Source organism: Panthera onca, chromosome B2 (assembly GCF_046562875.1).
Source record: "Panthera onca isolate mPanOnc1 chromosome B2, mPanOnc1 haplotype 2, whole genome shotgun sequence".
Classification (NCBI taxonomy): domain Eukaryota; kingdom Metazoa; phylum Chordata; class Mammalia; order Carnivora; family Felidae; genus Panthera; species Panthera onca.
The window spans coordinates 112650170-112673978 of NC_138343.1; the positions used below are offsets into that span (position 1 = coordinate 112650170).

Sequence of the window (23809 nt, forward strand, 5' to 3'; positions counted from 1 at the left end):
GATGTACCACAGTTTATCCATTTAACCACTGAAGAATACTTTGGTTACTTCCAAGTTTGGGCAAATATGAATAAAGCTGCTATAAACATCATGTGCAGATTTTTGTGCAGACATACTTTTTCAACTCCTTTGGGTAATTATGAAGAGTGTGATTGCTAGATCATAAGACTATATTTAGTTTGTAAGAGTATGTTTAGTTTTCCAAGAAACCATCAAACTATCTTCCAAAGTGGAGGTACTATTTTCCATTACCATTAGCAATAAATGAGAAGTTCCTGTCGTTACATATCTTTTCCAACGTTTGCTGTTTTCAGTGTCATTTTGGTCATTCTAATAGGTGTATAGTAGCATCTCTTTGTTTTAATTTGCATTTCTCTGATGAAATAAGTTGTGGAACATGTTTTCATATGCTGATTTGCCACCTGTATATCTTCTTTGGTGAGGTGTCTATGCCATGTGTCTTTTGAGAATATTTTTTCCCAGCCTGTGACTTTTCTCATTTTCTTGACATTATCTGTCACAGAGCAGAAGATTTTAATTTTAATGAAGTCCAACTTATCAGTTATTTCTTTTGTGGATCATGCTTTTGATGTTATATTTAAAAAGGTTTTCTAGATTTTCAATGTTATCTAAGTTTTCTTCTATGTTATATTCTAGGAGTTTTGTAGTTTCTTGTTTTACATATAGGTCTACAATCCATTTTGAGTTAATTTTTGTGAAGGATATAGATTCATTTTTGTACATGTAGATGTCCAATTTTTCCAACACCATTTGCTGCAAAGACTATCTTTGCTCCATTGTATTTCTTTTGCTCCTTTGTTGAAAATCAGTTGACTATATTTATGTGAACCTATCTCTGGGTTCTCTAACCTGAGGCTTTGAGCTATTTGTCTATTCTTTTGCCAATACCTCACTGTCTTGATTACTCTGGCTTTATAGTAAGTCTTGAAGTTGGACAGCATCAGTCCTCCATTGTTCTTTTTCATCAATAGTTTTGGCTATTTTGGGTCTTTTCCTTCTCTGGATAAATTTTAGATTTGTCAATATCCACAGAATAACTTTCTGAGATTTTGATTGGGATTCAATTGAATCTATAGATCAGATTAGGAAGAACTCATATCTTGGCAATATTGAGTCTTCCTATCCATAAGCATGGAATATCTCTCCATTTATTTATTCTTTGATTCATTCATTAGTCTTATAGTTTTCCTGATATAGATTTTGTACATATTTTGTTATTATTTGTAACATATTTGTTACTATTATTTATACCTAAATTTCATTTTGGTGGGTGTTAATGTAAATGCTATTGTGCTTTTAATTTCAAATTTCATTTGTTCATTGCTGGTATTTAGGAAAGTAATTAACTTCTGTATTCTGCAAACTTATTGTAATTGCTTATAGTTTTGAGAGTGTTTTTGTCTATTCTTTTGGATTTTCTACATAGATGACATATAATCTGTGAACAAAGTTTTATTTTTTTCTTTTCCAATTTGTATACATTTTGTTTCTTTTTCTTTCTTTATTGCATTAGGCAGGATACCCAGTACAATATTGAAAGACGTGGTGAAAGGAGATATACTTGCCTTGTACCTGATCTTAGTGAAAAAGCTTCTAGTTTCTCACCATTAAGTATGATGTCAACTGTAGGGGTGCCTGGGTGGCTCAGCCAATTGAGCATCTGACTCTTGATTTTGGCTCAGATCATTGTCTTACGGTTCGTAAGTTTGAGCCCCACATTGGGTTCTGTGCTGACAGCAGGAAGCCTGCTTGGAATTCTCTCTCTCTCTCTCTCTCTCTCTCTCTCTTTCTGCCCCTCTCCTGCCTATGCTCTCTCTCTCAAAACAAATTAATAAAACTTAAAAAAAATTAAGTATGATGCCAACTGAAGATATTTTGCATATATTCTTTATAAAGCTGAGAAAGTTTTCTAGTCCTAGTTTACAAAGAATTTTTATCATGAACGGGCTATTATATTAATATTTCTTTTCTTTTTTGTCCCATCTGTTTTTTATTCTTTTTTTTTCTTTGTCTTTAACTGCTTCCTTTTGGGTTCCCTAAAATTATTTTGCTTCATTTTATCTCCACTGTTGGCTTAATAACTATACCTCTTTGTTTTACTTTTTTAGTAAAAGTTTAGTAAACTTTTTTAGTTTTTCAAACTCCTCTAGAGTTTGGAATATATATCTTTAATTTATTACAATCGACCTTCAAATAATACTAATTGCTTCTTGCATATTATAAGAACCTTACCACATTATACTTCTGTTTACTTCTTCTTGTTCATTGTACTTTTGTTATACATTTTACTTCTATATGTTACAAATTTCATAATACACTGATATTTTTGCTTTAAACATATCATTATCTTTTTTTAATGTTCATATCCTTTTTTCAGTAGAGTTCTACTTCCAGAAATGTACCATAAAGATTTAATAAACATGCATTCAAAGGAGATTCAATGGGACAGTATTTATTAAAGTGAAAATATGACAACTTAAATGATCTATAGGAAGGGAATTATTAAATTACTGTATTTCCCTACAATTGGATATTAGAGAGCTCTTAATTTATATGTTTAAAGACATTTAAGGACACAAAAATGCTCACACCTCCTTTAAGTAAAAAGAAAGCAAAAATCTGAAGATTTTTCTGTCATTGAAACTGTTTATATTTGAACGAGACAGATAGGCACAGAGAGAGAGAAAAGTAGGGAGAGAGAAATACAGAGATAGAATGATGCAAGAATACCATAAAATGCCTATCTATAAGTGGTTAGGTAATTCTATTTGTTTTTCATAATCAATTTTTACTATTTAACTGAAGAAATATTATTTTTCATTGAAGATGCAGATTATAGGGTATCCAAAAACGCTACTGAATTTTAAATACATTGTGTGTGTGTGTGTGTGTGTGTGTGTGTGTGTGTGTGTTTTCTGTGCAAAGTTTACTTTCTAAATTGTTGTTTGCAGGTTTTTTTTAGTCCTTATAAGCTCTGAGATGGATATTTGCATATCTATCCCAGGAGTCATAAAAGTTCATTACTTTTAAAGATTTTTAAATTTTTTTATGTTTTTATTTTATTTTTGAGAGAGAGACAGAGTGCAAGCAGAAGAGGGACAGAGGGAGAGGAGACAGAATCCAAAGCAGGCTCTAGGCTCTGAGCTGTCAGCGCAGAGCCTGCCGTGGGGCTCCAACTCACGGACCCTGAGATCATGACCTGAGCTGAAGTTGGACACTTAACCAACTGAGTCACCCAGGCGCCCCATAAAAATATTTAAATAAAATTAAAATTGTCCTTTTTTTTACTTACATAATGATCATTTCCAGAGCTCTTCATTTTTGTGTGTGTGTAGACCTAGATTTCTATATGGTATCATTTTCCTTCTGCCTGAAGAACTTCCTTCAATATTTCTTGTAGTGTATATCTGCTGTTAATTAAATCTTTCAGCTTTCATATGTCTGAAGAAGCCTTTTATTTTACCTTTGTCTTCAAATGATCTTTCCACTGGAGAAAGAATTCTAAGTCGTTTTTTTTTTTTTTTTCCTTTCAAAAAAAATTAAGGATATTGCTTCATTGTCTCCTGGTTTGCATTATTTCCAATGGCAAATCATTATCACCCTTATCTTTGTTCTTCTGTATTTAAGAGGTCTTTTTCCCACTGTCTACTTCTAATAATTTCTCTTTATTCTTAGTTTTGAGTAATTTGGTGTTATACTCTTTCTTAGTGTGTTTTTCTTCATATTTCTTCTGCTTGCAATTCACTTAACTTCTTGGATCTATGGACTTATAGTTCTCATCAAATTTAGAAATTTTTCAATGATTATTATTTTAAATATTCCTCTACTATCTCTTTTTCTGGGAAGTCCGATTGTACCTATGTTAAATGACTTGATATTGTCTCACACTATGTCCCACGGGTGACTAATGCTTTGTTCATGTTTTAATAGCCATTTTTATTTCTGTATTTTATTTTGGATAGAATCTATTGCTATGTCTTTGAATTCACTATTCTTTTCTTCTGCAGTGTCTAACATGGTATTGATTATTTTCACTATACTTTTCATTTCAGATTTCATATTTTTCAACTCTAGAAATTCCACTTCATCTTTTTTAATTGTCTGTTTCCTCTCCTCACTGTGTTCATATTGTTCTTTATCTTTTTAAATGTATAAAAGTATATTTATAATTGCTGTTTTGCCAGCCTTACCAGCTAAATCTAACTCCTGGGTCATTCCTGAATTTGTCTTTAGTGATTGAATTCTCCTTATAAGACATATTTTTCTGTCACTTTGAAAGTTTGATATGATAGACCTAGTAAATATTATGTTTTTATTTTTATTTTTTTTATTTTTTTCAATATATGAAATTTATTGTCAAATTGGTTTCCATACAACACCCAGTGCTCATCCCAAAAGGTGCCCTCCTCAATACCCATCACCCACCCTCCCCTCCCTCCCACCCCCCATCAACCCTCAGTTTGTTCTCAGTTTTTAAGCAGTAGGATTTTGTTATATTCTTTTAATTTTGTGCAGTTTTTTTTAGGACACAGTTTAATTGCTGGTACTCAGTTTGATTTTATCAATGTTTGCTTTAAAAGTGTTGGGTGAGTCCGGAGCTATTTAGCTTCTAGCTAATTTTGTCCTTTCCAGGGACCCTATCTAATGTCCCCTGTATTAGGTCTTTCTATTCTGGCTAGTGGGAACCCAAACTACTCCCAGCCTCTCTAAGCTGTAGGGAATGTTCTAGCTACTCCCTTATAATACTTGTTTCCCCAGCCTGGAATCACTTTCTTATATGCATGCTTAGAAAAGCATACAGTCCAGGACTTGAGAGAAACCCTCTATTAAGTTCTGGAATTCTTTCTCACTTGGTAGCTTCTTCCTTTAGGGTATGTTTCTCTGAAAATTCTAGCTACTTTGGCTTCCCTGGACTGAAAACTCTGTCCTCTTACTTTGGTAAATCATCTAGGCTCTATAAGGGTTCCCTTCAGTGGGTTGCAGCCTGGAAACTCTCCCAAACAGTTAACTGTGAAAATCATACAGTTCTTTTCATCGTTCCCCTTCTCTCAAGAATTACTCCCTTGAGCTGACCATTGCCTATGTCTGAAAACCATTGCTTCATATATTTTCTCTGATTTTCTAGCTATTGAAGGTAGAATGTGTAACCAGTTTCTCACTCTAGGATAGTCTATACAAAAATTTGTAACTTGGAAATAATAAGAATACAAAATACAGATAATATCAAAATTATCTGAATACATTTTATTTTTTATGAGAGTTCAAAATCTTAGGTTGCCTTCTAGTCATCTTTCTAAGAATCAGTTATATATTACAGATCTGAAGAATGACATTAAAGATATGTAAGGCTCTGAGAGAGACTACTACCTCTGTCCTTCACCTCACATCTCACCATTCCTGGATGAAGCCAATATGCACAGACAAATGCTGCGACTCTACTTTCACAGTTCTTTGAAGTGCTGGCTATTTTATGCTTGCCTGTCAGATCCAGATTTTGTGCTTCTCTGCTTCTCTCTGCCTTCTGGTTAGGTCTAACCAATAGAAGGCCCTGGCAAGAGATCCAAGAGTGGGAGGAGACAGTGATTCCATCTGCACACATCCTTTTGCAGCCAAGGTTTTTGCAATAGCTGCATTCATCTAGGTATGGCCAGAGCTCCTAGAAGCAATCCCTCTCCCGTGGCTACAAAAGCAACCAGATTCCAATAACACCGCTCTCTCTCCTTGGTTCTTCAGTTCTCAGGATGAAAATGGCTTAGCTTTCTGCCACTGCTAGTTCCTGAATGTATTACCATTCCTGTTTTCATTTTCGTTTTGCCTGTTCACATCTCTATAAATGGTTCTTTTATTAAACTCTCTTTGGCTAATCCTTTAGTGGGTCATTCATTTCCTGCTGGGGTCTCCACGTCAGGACATACTATTAATTCTCCACCTCTGAAATCGTAAGTTCTACATTCCAGTCTCTGACTACAACTTCCTATCCTTTCAGTTGTCTACTCCCATGACTTTTAATCTGCTCTTCCTCCAGTCTCATGCCTTATCCTTCCCTCTTCTGCTTCTCCCAATTTTTAAGCCTCTTTCTGTTTTTGTTGTTTTTTTTCTTTTTTTGGGGGGGGGGTTGTTGCTTTTTTTTTCTGGCCTCCAATCAAGCCTACATTCAATAGTCCTCCATGTCAATGACTATGATGACATCTCTTTTAATGGTTCTCCCCATTTCTAAGAGTCTGACTCCAGCTTGGTGGTCACGTTTTTTAAAATACTCTGGGTATTTGTTTGCCTATAAAATCAAGAGTTGGATAACACAGTCTTGAAATAGGATAATCATTTCCCATCTGGGTTGGTTTTGAGCATGAAAGGGAGAGGTATTAATTAGTATATCAGGACAGCAAGGTAGTCACAGAGAAACTGGATGTGTGACCATCAACCTACATAGCCTCTTCCAGCTCTAAAATGCTATGATTATATTATACACATTAAAATCAGAAAATAGATCTCAGTGTTTTCTAAAGTCATGAGCATGCTTACGATATATCTGCTTAGTGAACACAAAAAAAAAATTCGGAAAAATTTAAGGATAAGAAATCAAAGGTATAGAAGTAATGGCTGTGAAGTGTGAAGGCAGTGCAAGAAGAAGAGATCCACAGTCTTTCCAAATCTTGGGCTCATCTGACAGTTGCCCTCAAGGAAAGTCCCTGCTTTTTCTAACAAGCAAACAGGAATCAAATCCACAGAATAATCTACCCATTTGGGCATAAATGGAGAATCTAATGCCCTCTTGCCTTCTTGTCTCTTCTCTTCCATTTTCAGGTTTCAGTTTCAAACTCCACAGAAGCTGATGCTCTGCCTTGTGTGCTGCCTCCTATCCCACAACAAAAAGACTCCTCAGACTGAATAGGCATGGTCTCCATGGTAGCTGGGGGTCATAAACTCCTGAGCTGTGGGTCTTGGCACAATTGCATGCATTATCTGCATCCTGGTGCAAATCAGTCCCTTTATCTAATTAGTAGCCTTACAAATAGCCACCTGCCCCAGAGCTTAACCATTAAAGATGCAATATTGGCTGAATAGCTTGAGACAAGGGTGAGGATAACAGAAAACTGAAAGCTGATCTTAGTGAGGCCCTGTCTCTCCTGGCTACAGACACCTGCAAGCTCTGGCCCACCCACATAGCAGGAGTTCAAAGGAGGCTGAGAACAAATCTCTTCTGTCTTCTTTTCACTGCTCACCTTGAGTGTCTTCTGATCCACTTGCGTCCCAGAAGCTGGGCTTGGTGACCTCTGCCTACAGGACCTGCATGACCGCTTCCGCTCAGGTGCCCAGCTGTTCCCTCTCTCAAGAGCTTCCTACCTGAAACATCTCATCCTGTCTCTTTTCTCTAGAACTTGACCAACTGCTCTAGCCTGCTGTAGTCTACATCCTGATGCTGATATTTCAGAACTATCTCCTGATTGACTTGAAAGATCGGACCCTTTCTAACCTGTTCAAATGTTAAACTTTCTTGTGCTAATGAGACCATACTCCAGACTCATATTATCTGGATGTTTGCCAGATGCGTCTTTTTCTTCTGGTAAAAAAAATTCTAAGGACAAAAAACAAAATTCTTTTTATTCAACATTCAGGAAATAGAAGCAAGTATCTTCTTACAGTCAGTCTACAGATAATGATGAATCTAAACTTTTAAAAAGTTGAAACAAATGCATTCTGAAAGTGTACATTGTGGCAAATCTGACTTTTGTACCCTGGGTTGAATTTCAGAACTGATATAAAGTGCTGGGGATAGATGTGTGTAGGATGCCAAAGGAATCTAGCTACAGTTTCACAGTTGATGGTATGGGGCCACTTTTGAGTGTTTCTGTCCATTATGAAAACAAAAGAGGACTCTAATGCAGTATATCAACCATGAGCTTCTGGAATTAAAACAGACTGAAAAATTCCCCAATATTCTCCTTTATTCTGGGGAATATTTGTTCCATATGGGCCGAGCAAATACATGTCTCGTAATTTTATTATCATGTAATGATTTCAAAATTTCTTGCTTTTTATTATTATACTATGTGTTTATGAGAGTATTCATCCAATAGAAACTTTTTAAAGTAGGAAATTATTATCCTTACCATGCTGGCAATAGTCACGTAGGAAAACTACAGAAAAAAAAAAAAACTGAGAGGTGGAAATGCTTACTAAGTCTTTTCATCTATTCTTTTGTTAGTGCAAGCTGTGATTTCTTTTGTTTTTCTATCAGAATAGTCATTCCAGTTTGAAACAATATCAAGCAACAAGGTTTCTCATACTTCCTTAGGCACGCTATTCCAAAGGCTAGCAGATCTGACTGATACAGGCTTCTTAATATTCAGCTATAGTCTACTTTCTTGGAGTTTTCCTTATTCTTATTTTGTTAATTTATATTTTTAAATAAAATATCTTCAGGGTCTTTAAACGAAGTCAGTGTTTTAAATCTGTGCAAGTAAAAATGAAGCCAGTCCTACATTCCCTCCCTGCCCACTGTGACTCCCCAGGCCATTTCAGGAACAACCAGATTAAATAGTTGTGCCCTGAACCAAAGCCTTAAGGCCATTATTTAGGTTTCCTTTGAAAAAGAAACTACAAACTTAAAAATAAGAACTATCTTTGTGAAAATTCCCACTTTTCTTCTCCAGTCCTGTTAAGTTAGGTTTGCCAACCAATCACCACTGTATTCAACACAGCTTGAAATATTTCTTTGTGCATTTATCTCTTTGGCCACTTCTAGTAATTCATATCTGGTGTCAATTGTAAATTTAATTAAACAACAGCATTTGGAAATTAAGGAGGTGATGTCTTCTTGGTACATAATTGCCTGTTCAATGTCTAATTTCTCTCCAGATGTTGAACTCCAGGGATAGCTCATTCCTTAATCATCACTCTGTCCCTGTGAATGGATGCTTATAAGGAGTAAAAAGTATGCAATGACCTCATTATTATTTAGAAACTACAAAGAAGAGTAAAATTAAAGTAAAAGTAAAAGCTAAAATTCTATGGCTTTTGGGAATTACAAACAAGCATTTATAGTTCCAATAGTCTATTAATAATATAAACCATACTATCCTCAATGAATGAGATAAAATGGTATTTGGATTTCAAAAAGCAATGGAAAAGATATGTTTGCTGAACCCATGACTCAAAAAAATTAAAGAAAATAAAAATTTCTCAAACAACCATTACATTGAAAGGATATCCAATTCAAAACTCGTTGAGTTACTCAAAGGAAGGTGTGTTCACCTAAAATGTGAAACACATGAGATAATCTGCAATTTCTCACTTATGTGCTCTTTGGGAGGTAGCTTTTGACTTAAAGATAACTCTCCCAGCTTGAAAATTTTATCATTATGATTAATAAATACAGAATAATTTGTTTTTCTCTCCAGACTGTCTTGTCCTCCTTTGCAAATCCCATAGAGGACACAGTAGAGAAGTCAGGAATGCAAAGGAGGTCTGTGGTTTGGAAATGGCCCAAGACAAACTGAATTTTCCTAAATATACATTAAGCTGTCAGCAAAGTGCACCATGACCCACAGCTTGAACAGAGAAAACCCCATAGCCCTCCAAAGTCATGGTTCTGTGAGTTGTATCAGGGAAAGGGCAGGGATTATTCACGTGACTAAAATGTCCATCCAAGTCCCAGTAAAACTTCCTCATGAGTGAAAACTGGAATTACTTTCCTTTCTCCATCCCAGACTAAGCAGTATTCCCCTGAGCAGCTCAGATTTAAGATCTCTTGCTGGACTTACACATGTCCACATTTGCTCTGAGACTTGCAATATAGGGTCCTGCCCTCATCCTAAAGGAAGGTCCCAGGAAACTGACATTTAAAATCTGGGAATGCAAGATGGTTGGGACCTGAAGGTAAGCAACTGATCCCAATTCTTCCTGAAACATCACCTTACAGAGACATCCTAGCTGATGGTGTGCGTAGGATCCCTGGCAGAAGTATAGGGACAGGAGAGAAAGGAGAATGGTGACATTCTCATACCTGCTCAAGATTATCCCATCTCTCCTTATTGTTAGGTGACTAACTGGGAAAACAGAAGGTAGGCAAGAACCATGTACCCTCACATGTTTATTGAGTTCTTACAGAGTAAGTCTCTGATGACTATATTGATTCATGTGTATATACCCAAGGAACATGAAACTTAAGACAACATTATTGACACAGAAAATAAAGAACAGATAAGTGCATAGGGTTAAAGAACTTTAATCACCAAGGTTTGTGTTTGCTTAACTAGCTACATGAACATGAGCAACTTAATTAACTTCTCTAAGAACAATTTCCCCATCTTCTAAATGAAGCAGATGAGGCCAAAAGTTCCTACGATTACTTCTAGCTTTACAATTATATGATTCTACGTCCCTAGTAATGAATGTCTATAAATGCTATATGTAAGCCAAGCAGAAAACATATGCTGTAGGATACTCAATAATAGTAAAGAGGGAATCATAAGGAATGTGTGTCATTGAGAGTTTGTTGCTCTTTTCCAGTCATCCTGGAAGAGTTTACAAAAGAATACAGTATTTTAATGTGCAAAAATGTCTGCTTAGTTAAAAGATTCAAGCTTCCTAAACATGAGATGTAGCCGAGGAAATGAAACTTAAGGATGGAGTACAAGCATTAATTAAAGCTTACCTAGACAGGTACAAAAATATAAGTAGCAGGAGGTAGGGAAAATGGACAGAAGTCATAAGAAGCAGAGAGCTACAGAGTTTTAAAGTAGAATGTGAGGATCTAGACATATTTGAGAAGATATGTCATGGTCAAAATGAAGGACAGAAAAGATTATTCAAACCCACCATAATGGATATATAGAAAAGGCCCATGGTGGTAGCCATATGCAATGATGACAAACAGGGCAGTAAAAATAGCTGCCATTTACTGAGCACTTACTAAGCATTAGAACTCTTTGCTAGACAATGTATAAATATCTCGTGTAGTTTCTAGAACTCTCTCCAAAGGATAATTGTAATATTCACCTTATAAATAAGCAAACAAAGGCTCAGGAAAAGTGACTTCCCCAAGGGCAACCCCAGGTCTACCTGCACTGTTTTCAATAATCATTACTGTTTGCCCATGAACAGGAAAGCCCCTCTAAGGACTTTGGGCAAATCTAGGGTTTTGGGAAATCAAAATTATTAAAAAGGAAAAGTACTCAGAAGTAACCATTGATACATCAGATGGAACAATTTCTCCTTGAGCAAAGGGACTGTGTCTGCTTTATCTAGTTGTTCTCTGCACTTAGCCCAGGGCCTGGCACCCTGTGGTAGACACAGAGATGTGTCATTCAGATGCCCCTTCAAGGAAAGACTTGCTGGTCAGCCACTGGGAGTGCAGTCAGCCTCCAGCTGTTGGCTCCGTTTAGGTTGGCTTCAGCTGTAGACAGTGAATTGCCTCACTTGAGATCATGCCCTTTTATGGAAGCCTGCATCTAGTAACCAAGCAACCAAGAGGAGTGATGTTGGAGGATAAAGGCCCGAAGCCAATCTGGGACAATTCTGATGGGCAGTTCTGACTCCAGAGCCTCATGCCAAATGGACAAATTTAGTCACTCTTGCTTTGCAATGTGACTTCTCCCTTGGTTCAGTTTTGCTTCCACCTGCTTCTTTTCACAGAGGTTGATCCCTAATAAACATCTTGTACTCCAATTCCATCTCAGCAGCTGCTTCCAGAGAGAACATAACCTGGAACATACCCATTATGTGCTCAATAAATGTCTGACAACTGAATGGATAAATAAAGTGGTATGAGTTAAGGAGCATTTTTAAAGATTTCTCCCCCTTCCCCCACACGAAATGGTCCCATTATCTGGGGGAACTGAGATTCTGCAATTAGAAATTATTCCTTTGTCTTAGTGTTTCTGCTCTTGTAAATACTCGTGAGGTAAATAGCATGTTAAACTTATTGTATACTTAGATCATAATGTAAAGAAAGTCCTGAAAGCCCATTCTGAGGTTCTGAGGAAGAAAGGGAGAAAAAGCATGAGAGTGTTGATCAAAAATCACTGATGCAAGTGTCCATCAATGGATGGATGGATAAATATATAAATATATATTATATATTACAAATATTTATATTTACATAAATATAAATATATATATTACATCTTCTTTATCCATACACACACATATACATACAATGAATAGTACTCAGCCATGAAAAATATGAGATCTTGTCATTTGCAACAACATGGGTGGACCTAGAGGGTATCAGGCTAAGTAATAAGTCAGACTGAGAAAGACAAACACCATATTATTTCATTTACATGTGGAAACTAAAAAACAAATCAAAGGAATAAACAAACAAAAAACAGAAACAGACCCATAATTACAGAGAACAAACTGATAGTTGCCGGAGGGGAGGGAGATAGGAGATGGGCAAAAATGGGTGAAGGGGAGTGGGAGACACAGGCTTCCAATGATGGAATGAGTAAGTCATAGGGATACAAGGGTATATAGTCTATGGTACTGTAATAGTGTTGTATGGTGACAGATGGTAGTTACACTTGTGGTGAGCATAGCAAAAGGTATATACTTGTGGAATCACTACGCTGTGCACCTAAAACTAATGTAACATTGTGTGTCAACTATACTTTAATAAAAAAAAAAAAAAAGAGCATCCTGAACTAAGTGCCTAGATGTAATCCTCATTCTACCCCTTCTTAGCTGTGTGTCTTTGAACAAATTACTTAGCCTTTCTGTGCCTCGGTTTTTGTACCTATATAATGGGAATAAAAATGTAACCACCTCAAAGGGTTGTGAGAATTAATGAGTTAAAATGCAATAATATTTTGACTAGGAAATGAGATGAAGTAGATAACTCAACAACTATTAACTACTTCTAGTACTAAGTTCAAAGTTTGCTATTGAGTAGGTCTACCCAAACCTAGAAATTAAATATTAAGTTGGAGAAAATGAAGAGGATAACAAAAAAGTGAAAAAGATAGGATTATACAAGTATGACTAGTAATACAGTCATATTTATGGAATATTTTTCTATCACATTCATGTCAAAACCAGCCAGGGACATGGGTTTCTATAATCTCCTGCATGCATTTTCATCACTTGAATTACCACATTGCTTCATAACTACCTGTCCCTGTGTTTATTACGTACTTACTTCATCATTATAAGATACTCAGAGGTAAGCTATTCCATCTTATTCATCCTTATATCCCTTTTGTACCCACCCATTCATTTATTTCTTCATTCATTAGACAAATATTATGTGCATATCATCAGTGATTATTATGTGCATATCACAGCAATAATAAAATAATATGCAGCATATGGATTACAACAAATTACCCAGTGCTGAGCTCAGAGCAGTTTTTCAGTAAATAATTGTTGAGTTAATGCAATTATGCAAAAGAAAAAAAAGAACCAAAAGGCAAATAAAAGACATTTTCATTGTTCTTTCTGCTCATTTCAAAATGGAAGAGCTGTATGGGACACAAATGGCTGGGATACGGGATACTTATTGTGTCTTCTGCAGCCATTCAGAGGCTGAGCAATGTGAAGCCACCGCAGAAGAGCAAGGGAACCACAGAGGTCATGTAAAGTCGAATGTTGTTTTCTTATTCCTGCTACCTTGGTGCTGCTTGCATGTGAATTTTCACTCTCAGATGTTTTTCATCCCGTTAGTAATAGAAAGATACCAGCATACTAGCAAAACAGAAGCTTAAGCTTTTCTGTGAGTCTCTGTATTAATTGTTATTATAATTGTCACTATCAACATCATGGCTACAACAGGCAAACATTATCTCCCCATCTTAAGTCACCATAGAGCCATTGTCACTGCTGTCATTCTCTAGGCGCACTTCTCCTTTGTATATTATTGTTTGGAGCATTTCTCCAAGACAAAATGAAAGTGGCACATCCACTTCCATATGCAATGATTTGCCAATTCAACCTCTCCTTGGTCAACTGAAGGAAAATATCCTCTATGATTGAATAGCTGAATAACATGAAGTTGCTTCAAGATACTTTCAATCTCTTATAAATATCATGATCAATACAGGCATCTCACTTCTCCCTTAAAGTCTGTCCTCTAAGTGTGGCCTTAAAATCTGAAGACAGTGCATGTGTTTCTATTCAAAAAATTTTTACAGATTTTACATCAGATTGTCTTATCCAAAGTAGTTTTCTTACATTTCTTATAAGGTAGATAAAGTTGGAAGAAGGGAAAATCACTGTGAAGACTTTGTGTACCCCAATAACTGCTTTTTTCTCCCTGTTGGGATGGTGGCTGATCATGCTTCTTGTCATCTTGTTCATCCTTAAAATCCTGTCCAACTTCCTGAGTCCATTTTCTACCATGACCGTACTACCACTCCCCTCCAATTTCCTATCCACCCAATATTCCTTTTCACCAATGTACATTTTTATTCACCCTTCTGACACTGGGTTTTTAAAGGAGAAAAAAACTATTTATTTCTTAACTCTGTACTCCAATTTAAAATCTCTTCACTCTTCTGGGGCGCCTGGGTGTCTCAGTCCGTTGAGCGTCCAACTTCGGCTCAGGTCATGATCTCACAGTTCGCGAGTTCGAGCCCCACATCAGGTTCTGTGCTGACAGCTCAGAGCCTGGAGCCTGCTTTGGATTCTGTGTCTCCCTCTCTCTGCTCCTTCCCTGCTCATGCTCTGTCTCTCTCTGTCCCTCAAAAATGAATAAATGTTAAAAAAAAAAATTACAAAATCGCTTCGCTCTTCTTGTTCTCACCCACTCGCCACATCTCCAACTCACCTCTGACCTCCACACCTCCCCACTTATTTCATCACTGACTTGGCCTGAATCAGAGGAATGATTCATGGAATCATAAAATTCAGGGTGGAAGAGACCTTAAAGGTCAGCTAATTCAACCACCCAACTAAGTGGAAAAACCAGCTCTCATCTTCATTCTTTCTTCCCTAACTTTCCAAACTCAATTGCAAACAGAACAGTGCTTCTAGTTGTTACAGAACTTCCTGCTTTGTATATCTTTGTAATCAAGGTAAAATCCCTTCTCTCTGGGATTGGTTAGAAAGAGTCCTGTCAATAGTAGAAAATGGATTACAGATGAGGAAACCTGCAATCTTCTGAATATTGAGCTGGCCACTCTTTCAAAAAGTGTTCAAAGGTGAGCATATTTATTTCGCTTACTCCATTTATCCCATGAGATAACTGAATAGTATTCCCAGGAGATATAAGTAGAGAATTCACCAAAAATAAATATATATATGGCCCATAAACGTATTAAAATATAATCAACCTAATTCATAGTAAGTAAATGTCAATTAAAATTATAATGCGATAATATTTCTCATCTATCATATGGAAAAAATATAAAACAGGCATTCTCATACACTGCTAGTGAGTATGTACAAAACCTTTATGGACAGGGATGTGTGATATCTAACAAATATACATATGTGTCTGCCTTTTGAACCAGCAATTCTACAGGTAGGAACCTTGAAAATATACCTCCAAAAATATATCTGTACAATATTATTTAGATTATTCATTGCTGTATTATTTATAATTTTTAAATACTGGAAGTAACCTGTATGCACATTTATAGGAAAGCAGTATAAACTCTGGTGCACCCACACAATGGAGTACTATGCAAGAATAAGATCTATGAACCAATTTGGAGTGCTTTCCAAGATGTATTGTTAAAGTAAATATATCTATATGTATATATAGTAAGTTATTTTTGTGTAAGAGAGAAATTTACAAAATATACATGTAGTGCTCATTTGTGCATAAAGAAACACAAGCAGGATAAAATAGAAAACCAGTTAAGACCGCTGAAAAGAATAAAACAAATGTGGGAAATCATACCCCTTTTTATATAATCCTGACCTGTAGCACCATGTGAATGCTTCATATACTCAAGAAATCAAGGATGAAGGGGAAAAAATTAATACGGAATATAAACGGAAACAAACAAATGAACGAAATTGGAGGCAGGAGGGAGATCAAACTCAAGTAACATTAAGTGGAATAGTTGGACTATATCTCTTCAAGCTAAAGTCAAAAAGCGTTAATGATTACTGTTCAATCAGAGGAGGTTTTTTCCTCAGACATAGAAATTAGCAATTCTGAAACAACTTTCTTTTTTTTTTAATGTTTATTTATTTATTTTGAGAGAGAGAGTCGGGGGGGGGGGGGCGGGTGGCGGGCAAAGAGACAGGGAGAGAGAGAGAATCCCAAGCAGGCTCCATGCAGTGAACATGAAGCCCAACACGGGGCTCAAACCCATGAGCCATGAGATCATGACCTGAGCTGAAACCAAGAGTTGGATGCTTAACTGACTTAGCCACCCAGGCACCCTTGAAACTACTTTCTGTATATTCCAGAATTAAGCAAATGAGTAGATATACAATGTTAATGGGAGCCAGTTTTCTCACTGACAAAGAAGAATTACAAATATGGGTAGGAGAAAGGTCTGAATGATCCCTGTGGCTTTCCCAGCTCTGTTGGTTGACAAGGACTGGAAGCAATGATACCCATTTTCCACTAACAAAACGAAACCAGTTTGGGACAGGGAACATACAACTTGAGCCTAGAATAACTTTTTATGGCAGAAAACAAGAATGATGGGGATATATCAAAAGGACAAAGAAACCTTCTTGAAGGACTTCTCACTAATCAAATCTTGGAAATTTGGGCATCAAAATGATGATAAAAGTAACTTATAACCCATTGAATAAAATAAGAATCAAGAGTCCATATAGAAATACATACATACATATGAAGAGTAAACTCTTCTTTATTGTACAAAAGCAACTGGTAAATATAGAAGAAGTGGTGAACATGAAAAGCCACTGTTTAGCAACTGTCATTGAAATAATTGCTTCAGGCAAGGGGCACCTGGGTGGCTCAGTTGGTTAAGCATCCGACTGACTCTTGGTTTCGGCTCAGGTCATGATCTCACAGTTTTTGAGTTTGAGCCCCACATCGGACTCTGTGCTGACAGTGTAGAGCCTTCTTGGGATCATCCCTCTCCCTCTCTCTCTCCTACCCTTCCCTGCTCTCTCTCTCTCTTTCAAAATAAATAAACTTTAAAAAAATTTTTAAAAGAAATAATTGCTTTAGGGAAGAATCATTAATGAATGGTAAACTAGTGTGTACCAATTTGAAGAGTAACCAGGTATCTATATAGTCTCAAAGTTCCTTCTCCCATAAGATATGTATTAATTACATTGAAAGAAAATAGTAACTTTTTAGTGCAGAATGATGCACTGAGGACACAGCATCTCTCCTAAGAAATTCCTGCTGAAAATGTGTAATGTGAATGTAATCATGAGGAAGCATCAGACAAATTCAAATTGAGAAACATTCTATAATATAGCTGGCTACAAATATCAGTGTCACTTGGGGCACCTGGGTGACTCAGTCAGTTAAGCATCTGACTTTGATTCAGGTCATGATCTCACAATTCGTGAGCTCAAGCCCTGCATCAGACTCTGTACTGTCAGCTCAGAGCCTGAAGCCTGCTTCAGATTCTGTCTCTCCTTCCCTCTCTCCCCCAACCTCACTTGTGCTCTTTCTCAGTCTCTCAAAAATAATATATAAACGTTAAAAATTAAAAAAAAAATATATATATATATATATACATATATATATATATATATATATATATCAGTGTCACAAAATATTAAGCAAGATTGACAAACTATTTCAGGCTAAAGGAGACTAAACAATGCAATGTGAGATCTGGCAGTGTTTTTTGTTGCTGTTGTGTTTGGTTGATTGGTTAGTTGATTGGTTGGTTGGTTGGTTGGTTGGTTGGTTGGTTTCTATAAAGAGAACTACTTGGATAATTTGAAAAATCTATCTGTATATTAAATAATAACTTGTATAAATGTGAGTTTCCAGATTTTTTATGATTATATTTGTTATGTAAAAGAATGTCCTTGATTTTAGGGTGTACACTTGAAATATTTAGGGGTAAGAAGCTTCATATCTGCAACTTTCAATTTTATCTTTTTGAGAATCTTTTAGGTGAAGAGTATCTTTTAAAATCTTCTTGCAACTTTTCTGTAAGTCTGAAAGTATGTTAAAATAAAAACATATAAGAAAAAAACTACTATCCTCATGTGGTTGATCTCCCTATTACTTATTTAGGCATTTATCATATGCTCTTTCCTCTACTTCATTTTGTTTTCCCCTCTATAGGATCTTCCGCCCACTCATCCTGGTGACAAAATTGAAAGTCTGGATGGAGTGGGCAGCCTTAGATTCTCCTAACTCTCAGATGTAAAAATCATACATATTCCCATTTTTGCTTAATATCTACCAAATCCATCCTTCACACACAGTGGTAGTTGTTATAAGTACATATGCTGCTCTCATTATGTCATCTACCAGAGGTGGCTATAAGAATATGATGTGAGCCATTTGGACCAATTCCAATCCTCTTCTATAAATCTGTTCTAAAGCAAGAAGACTCAGACACCTATATAGTAGGTCCAAAGAAGACTAGGGGAGACTAAAATAGATACATTTGTATTTTTTTAAGTATCTATACACTTGAAGAAGAGTTTGTGTGTCTTAAGTTGTGCAAATGTGTGTGGCTCATTCATTCATTCCTTCATTCAGAAGGCCTTATGGAAAAGCTAGTACTTGCCAAGTTTTATGGTACATTGTATAGATTCTAAAGGAGCTATTTCTAAAGGAAATCTATTTCTATAGATTCTAAAGGAAACATTTCTCTCTCTCTCTCTCTCTATGAATAGTACTTTCAGGAAAGAACAATGTGACAAGTGCTGTAACTGAATTATACACTATGTATCATGGACACAAAGGACAGCACAGCTAACCTCAAAATAGTTGATATTAAATCACAAAAGCAAAAGTCAAAAAGCCATAAAAGACACCTGTGACATCTAACCGCCTTTGCCAGACCAACATCCTAAATCTTGTCTGTGGTATTCCTGACCAGTGAGTGCGAAAAGGGCCACAGTACCATCCCTATGCATTGGAACTGATGCAGTGGCAGGGGCATGGAAAAGGTGGGGCACTGGGACAGGGATAGAGTTGACCAAAGCATCAGATCCCCTAGCCTTCTGTCTCTACACATCCAGAGTGCCTCTACCTCATATCTTTAAAATATAGACTTGCCGAATAATATTTCACTTGATAAAAAAGATATTGGTGCTAAAAAAAATCCAACAGAACATGAATTTTAGCACACAATTTCTCATATTGATTGTGTGGATGAGTGTGTGTTTCCAACTGGAATGTAATACTCTCAATACCTGCCATCTAAGTACACAGAAAGATTGTTCAAAGAGGCTGTGCTAACAGTAGTTGGTTTAAAGGACACTTATTGCTGCAACATAAGAGTGAAAATCAGATACAACTTAAACATCCAGCGAATGGTTAGATAAATGTTACATGAGCCATATTATGAAAGGATTTTTTACTGAGGTAGATCTATATGTGCTCATATAGAAGTCTGTTCCAGATATATTGTCAAGTATACATATAATTTTATTACCATTGCAATGCTAACAAAGTATGAATCTCGATTTACAAACTTAGGCAAGAAATGTAACTTTAAAAATTTATAGTTTAGAGGGAGAGAGAGAGAGCACAAGCAGGGAAGGGGCAGAGAGAGAGGGAGACAGAATCTGTAGCAGGCTCCAGGCTCTGAGCCATCAGTGCAGAGCCTCACACGGGGCTCAAACTCACCAACCACAAGATCATGACCTGAGCCGAAGTTGGATGCTTAACCAACTGAGCCACCCAAGCACCCCAAGAAATGTAATTCTTAAAAAAATAATGAACTTATTTTCTGTTTTAACCTTACTTTTATGTAGTAATAGAAAATTAATTTCTGATACTGCATTTGAGTTCCAGGAAGGCTTATTTGGGCCAAGCTGTGAGTGAAAAGACATCTCATCACTGGATTTGCCCTCTATCAGTACTTGGGATGCTAGGATCCACTCTTACCCTGTCTGGCCACCCATCTTAGGATCATGCCAATCATTTCTGTGTCTTCCCCTTCCCAAGTCTGGCTCTCCCAGCTACTTCCATACCCTTCCCAAGAGTCATTCCATTCATGCTAGGCTGTAGGAAATTCTGAGAGACTGTGTAAAGTCCAGTGGGTCCTCCAGCACTGCTTGTATGTGTGTGTTGGAGATTATCTAAAGCCACAGGGAAATGGTGGAAAATTCACCGTTACCTTTGCCAGAAAGAGTGATTTATGCCTTTGTTCTTTCCCTAAGCTCCCAATGTGGCTTCATACTATATCTTGCATGGGCTTTCATTGCTGAATCTTTGCTAAACTCCTTAGGCTTAACTTATTGCCCTCAAAAATATTGGGCAGTTACACTTCCTGTCTGCCTCCTCATTACTATAGTAATCGGTCATGTACTCTTATTTGGAGTAAACATGATGAGTATCTCTCCACACTCAACTCCATTCCTATAATCACAGGTAACTATGCTGAAAATCAATAGCAAAAGAAATATTAAGAGACCATCCCCACATCAAGAGACATTCCTATTAGGGAAGTAAACCAAATGTTCTTCCTTGCAGCCAAAGAACTTTACACCAAAATCTGAACTGTACATACACCAACACCAAGCATTTATTAAAATTTTTTGGTATAATACTTTGGGCCATAATTATTTTGACTATCTGCTTATGATCACCTGATACTGAAATGTAAAAAAATGTAAGATGAACTTCTCTTAGATTAAGTTCTATTAATATTATAAGTGTTCTCTAATATTAGTTATTAATGGACAGAATAAATAAAATATTGCATTACCATTAAAAAAACCCAAGGGCTCTAGACACCCCACTGACATCTCTTTTGCTCCTGGAGCCTGGCCACCATCCCTGCCTGAGAGTGTACTTAGAAAGCAGGAACAACCTCTATACCTGCATAAGCATGCTTATGTCCTGTCTCTTCACTGCCAAGTTCACCTGAGCTGGAGAGGCAGGACAGATGACCTTCTTTCTCAGGAACCCACAAGGAAGGCTGTCTCATACAGTTATGTAGTTTGAACACTGGACAAAGATGCTTGGGTGTGAATAGGGCTGAAATCTAGAAAGACAAAACCCTTGGCATGGGGCCAAGGCTGTTGGAAGAAGGAGGGGCTCTTGTCTTTTACAAAGGTGTTGTCAGCTGTCTAAGCCACTGCCCCCAGGAAGGATCTGCTCAACAAGGCACCTTATTGTAATTCATTCACCAAAATGTGGCCTTTTTCTAATTTTTCAGAGAGAAGCAGCATAAGTTGCCAGAGGTCCTTTCTTCCTCTCTGAATCTCTCTCTTCTCCCAAGTATTGAAATTCTTTTATCTAGTCTTGGAAGCCTTAAGGCTTCTTCCGATTTATCATATATTTTTCCAAATCTCTTTTTATTCCCTGTGTCTTTCTTTCCCTTAAGGACTAGAAACTAAAAAATTAGAGACTCAAAAGTTGTTGACTTCCTTTTTTAATGTATTTTGTTGGGTCATCTTTTCCCTGAGGTGTCAAACACAGAATGCGTGCCAGCTGACAGAATGGGTGAAAGGCCAGGACCACCAGGAAATAAAGTGGAAAGAAAACCCCTCAGTTAATATTTCAAAATGCCATCTGCCATTGTGTGTGCATAGACTAATTGTGGAAGGCTACACACAGGTCTAAATTGTTAGCAGTAATTCCTCTTGGAAGTGAAATTTGGAGATGAGACTTGTATTTTTCACTGTATACATGTCTGCATTGGAAGTGTTTTTTATGGTAGCTTATGTGACTTTTGCACTTTTTTGAAAGATAAGCTTTTTTAAAACTGGAGGAAAAGTGCTTCTGTGTACTTTTAGTGATGGTGTTCAGAATGACAATTTGTTCTTGCTTCTCGTGAGTGTTCTGCAGTACATCTACCTCCCTATGTCAGAGCTAAAATATTTTTAAGTTCTTGCATGCTGGTTATAATTCTCACATTATTTCAAGTTGCAGAAATGGCAATAGTAACTGACAGAAATAATATGGACTGAAATGTACATAATTTGCATCATTTAATATAATTTACTTCCCAGGTAGAACCACAAAGAGTCCCACACTGGACTGCTGATTTCTCCTTTCCTTTTGCAGATGAGGAAGGGCCAATACTTAACAGATAACAAGAGTAAGTCCCAAAGGGTGGCCCAAAGGAATAGAGCTGAGAGAGCTGGAACCAAACAAAGCTCCAGTTCTCTGGACTCCAGTCCAGTGTTACTTCTATTATAGAACATGTTTTCTCAGTTTGCACTACTTGTCTCCTTCCGTGAAATATAGAGAATGGTGGGGAAAGGTGGATTCACATGAATGAGGTTTAAGCTTCAAGTGCCTGCTTTGCATGGGCCCTTTCTAAGGTCCTACGAGGGCCGCAGCATTGAGTTCACACAGGCACGTGGTTTTTGTAAAATGTGAAAAGTAATTTTTTTTTAACAGCAATTGGTTAAGGCCCCTGTCTCTTTCCTCTCCAGGCTCCCTTCATACGAGGTGGCACTGGGGAGCCTTGTAGCTTTTGAGGATATGAGTTCAGGAGTAGTTGATTAAGTTGGGGATACATACAACTTCAGCATATTGTCACTTACATGGTTCACAGCTACTTCCATGAAAGCTTTTGCCAGCTGTCCCAATGTGGGGATAGATTCTATGAATACCCTCACTGCCCACTGTGTCAACTCTCCTGGTCTTCTGACACAAAGGTACAGGGCCAGAGGCTGATTCTTACATAGCTCGGCTCTGAAAGTAGGTGTGGTGGAGGTTGAAGTTATGGAGCCAGAAGCTAATCTGTAGAAAATTCTTCCAACATCAAGAACATAAAATTTTAACAGAGGGTTTGGTTCCCATCAAGATCTAATCAAAACAGATGCCTTCTCCTCTCAGGACTATATTTGAGAATGCGCTATATATACAATTATAAAAGTTCCATATTTTTCATAGTTTATGGTAGCTGTGTGAAACAAAATATTTCAGAATTGCTAGGTTTGAAGGGAAGAAAGCTGTAACTATACTTAAAATAGAGCAGGTCTGTAACAGTTCAACAGCATGACAAGAGGTATTCACAATTGACAACAGATGACAGCAGTTTACATGTCATTACTAATAATGATGGTGCTAACATTTTGTAAACAATAAATATTTTTTTAAAATATTCAGCCAACACTAGAACAAATTATCTTTCTGTTCTCCCTACAGAACATAAAATTGGTATTTAGTAAGAAAGCATCCAGAAAATTGCTCTTTCTATGGGGTGCCTGAGTGGCTCAGTGGGTTAAGCATCTGACTACAGCTCAGGTCGTGATCTCACAGCTTGTCAGTTCAAGCCCTGTGTCTGCTCTGAGCCAGGAGCCTGCTTCTGATCCTGTCTCTTTCTCTTTCTGCCCCTCCCTGACTCGTGCTCTGTCTCTCTCTTTCTCTCTCTCTCAAAAATAAATAAACATTAAAAAAAATAAAATTGTTCTTCCTGGACTTTTTTTTTAGTTTTATTTATTTAAGTAATCTCTACACCCAGTGTGAGGCTCAAATTCACTTTGATCAAGAGTCAGATGCTCTTCTGACCGAGCCAGCCAGGTGCCCCAATTCTTTCTGGACATTTTGTTTGGTATTTGTAACTCTGTGAGGTTCTATAAATGTATAATTTGTGTGATCTTTTCGTACCTAATTTCATATTCTTTTTTTGGAAGAGAGCCCCTCAAATTATGTATGCTTCAGGAAGCCCTGAAACTCAGATGCACCACTAATGGTGAGCGTAGTTTTAGATTTTCTTCTGATGCTTGCCTCTAGCAGCTTCATTAATCCCTG

At 36.9% G+C, this 23809-nt stretch overlaps 1 long non-coding RNA gene and 1 pseudogene across 4 annotated transcripts in view; one reads left to right on the plus strand and one right to left on the minus strand.

Annotated features, from left to right (window-relative positions):
• Positions 1-23809, minus strand: part of LOC132667611 (uncharacterized) — a 247883-nt gene that overhangs the window by 205827 nt on the left and 18247 nt on the right. The gene's annotated exons all lie outside the window — the stretch shown is intronic.
• On the plus strand, positions 20003-20598 carry LOC132668011 (phosphatidylinositol N-acetylglucosaminyltransferase subunit P pseudogene; annotated as a pseudogene).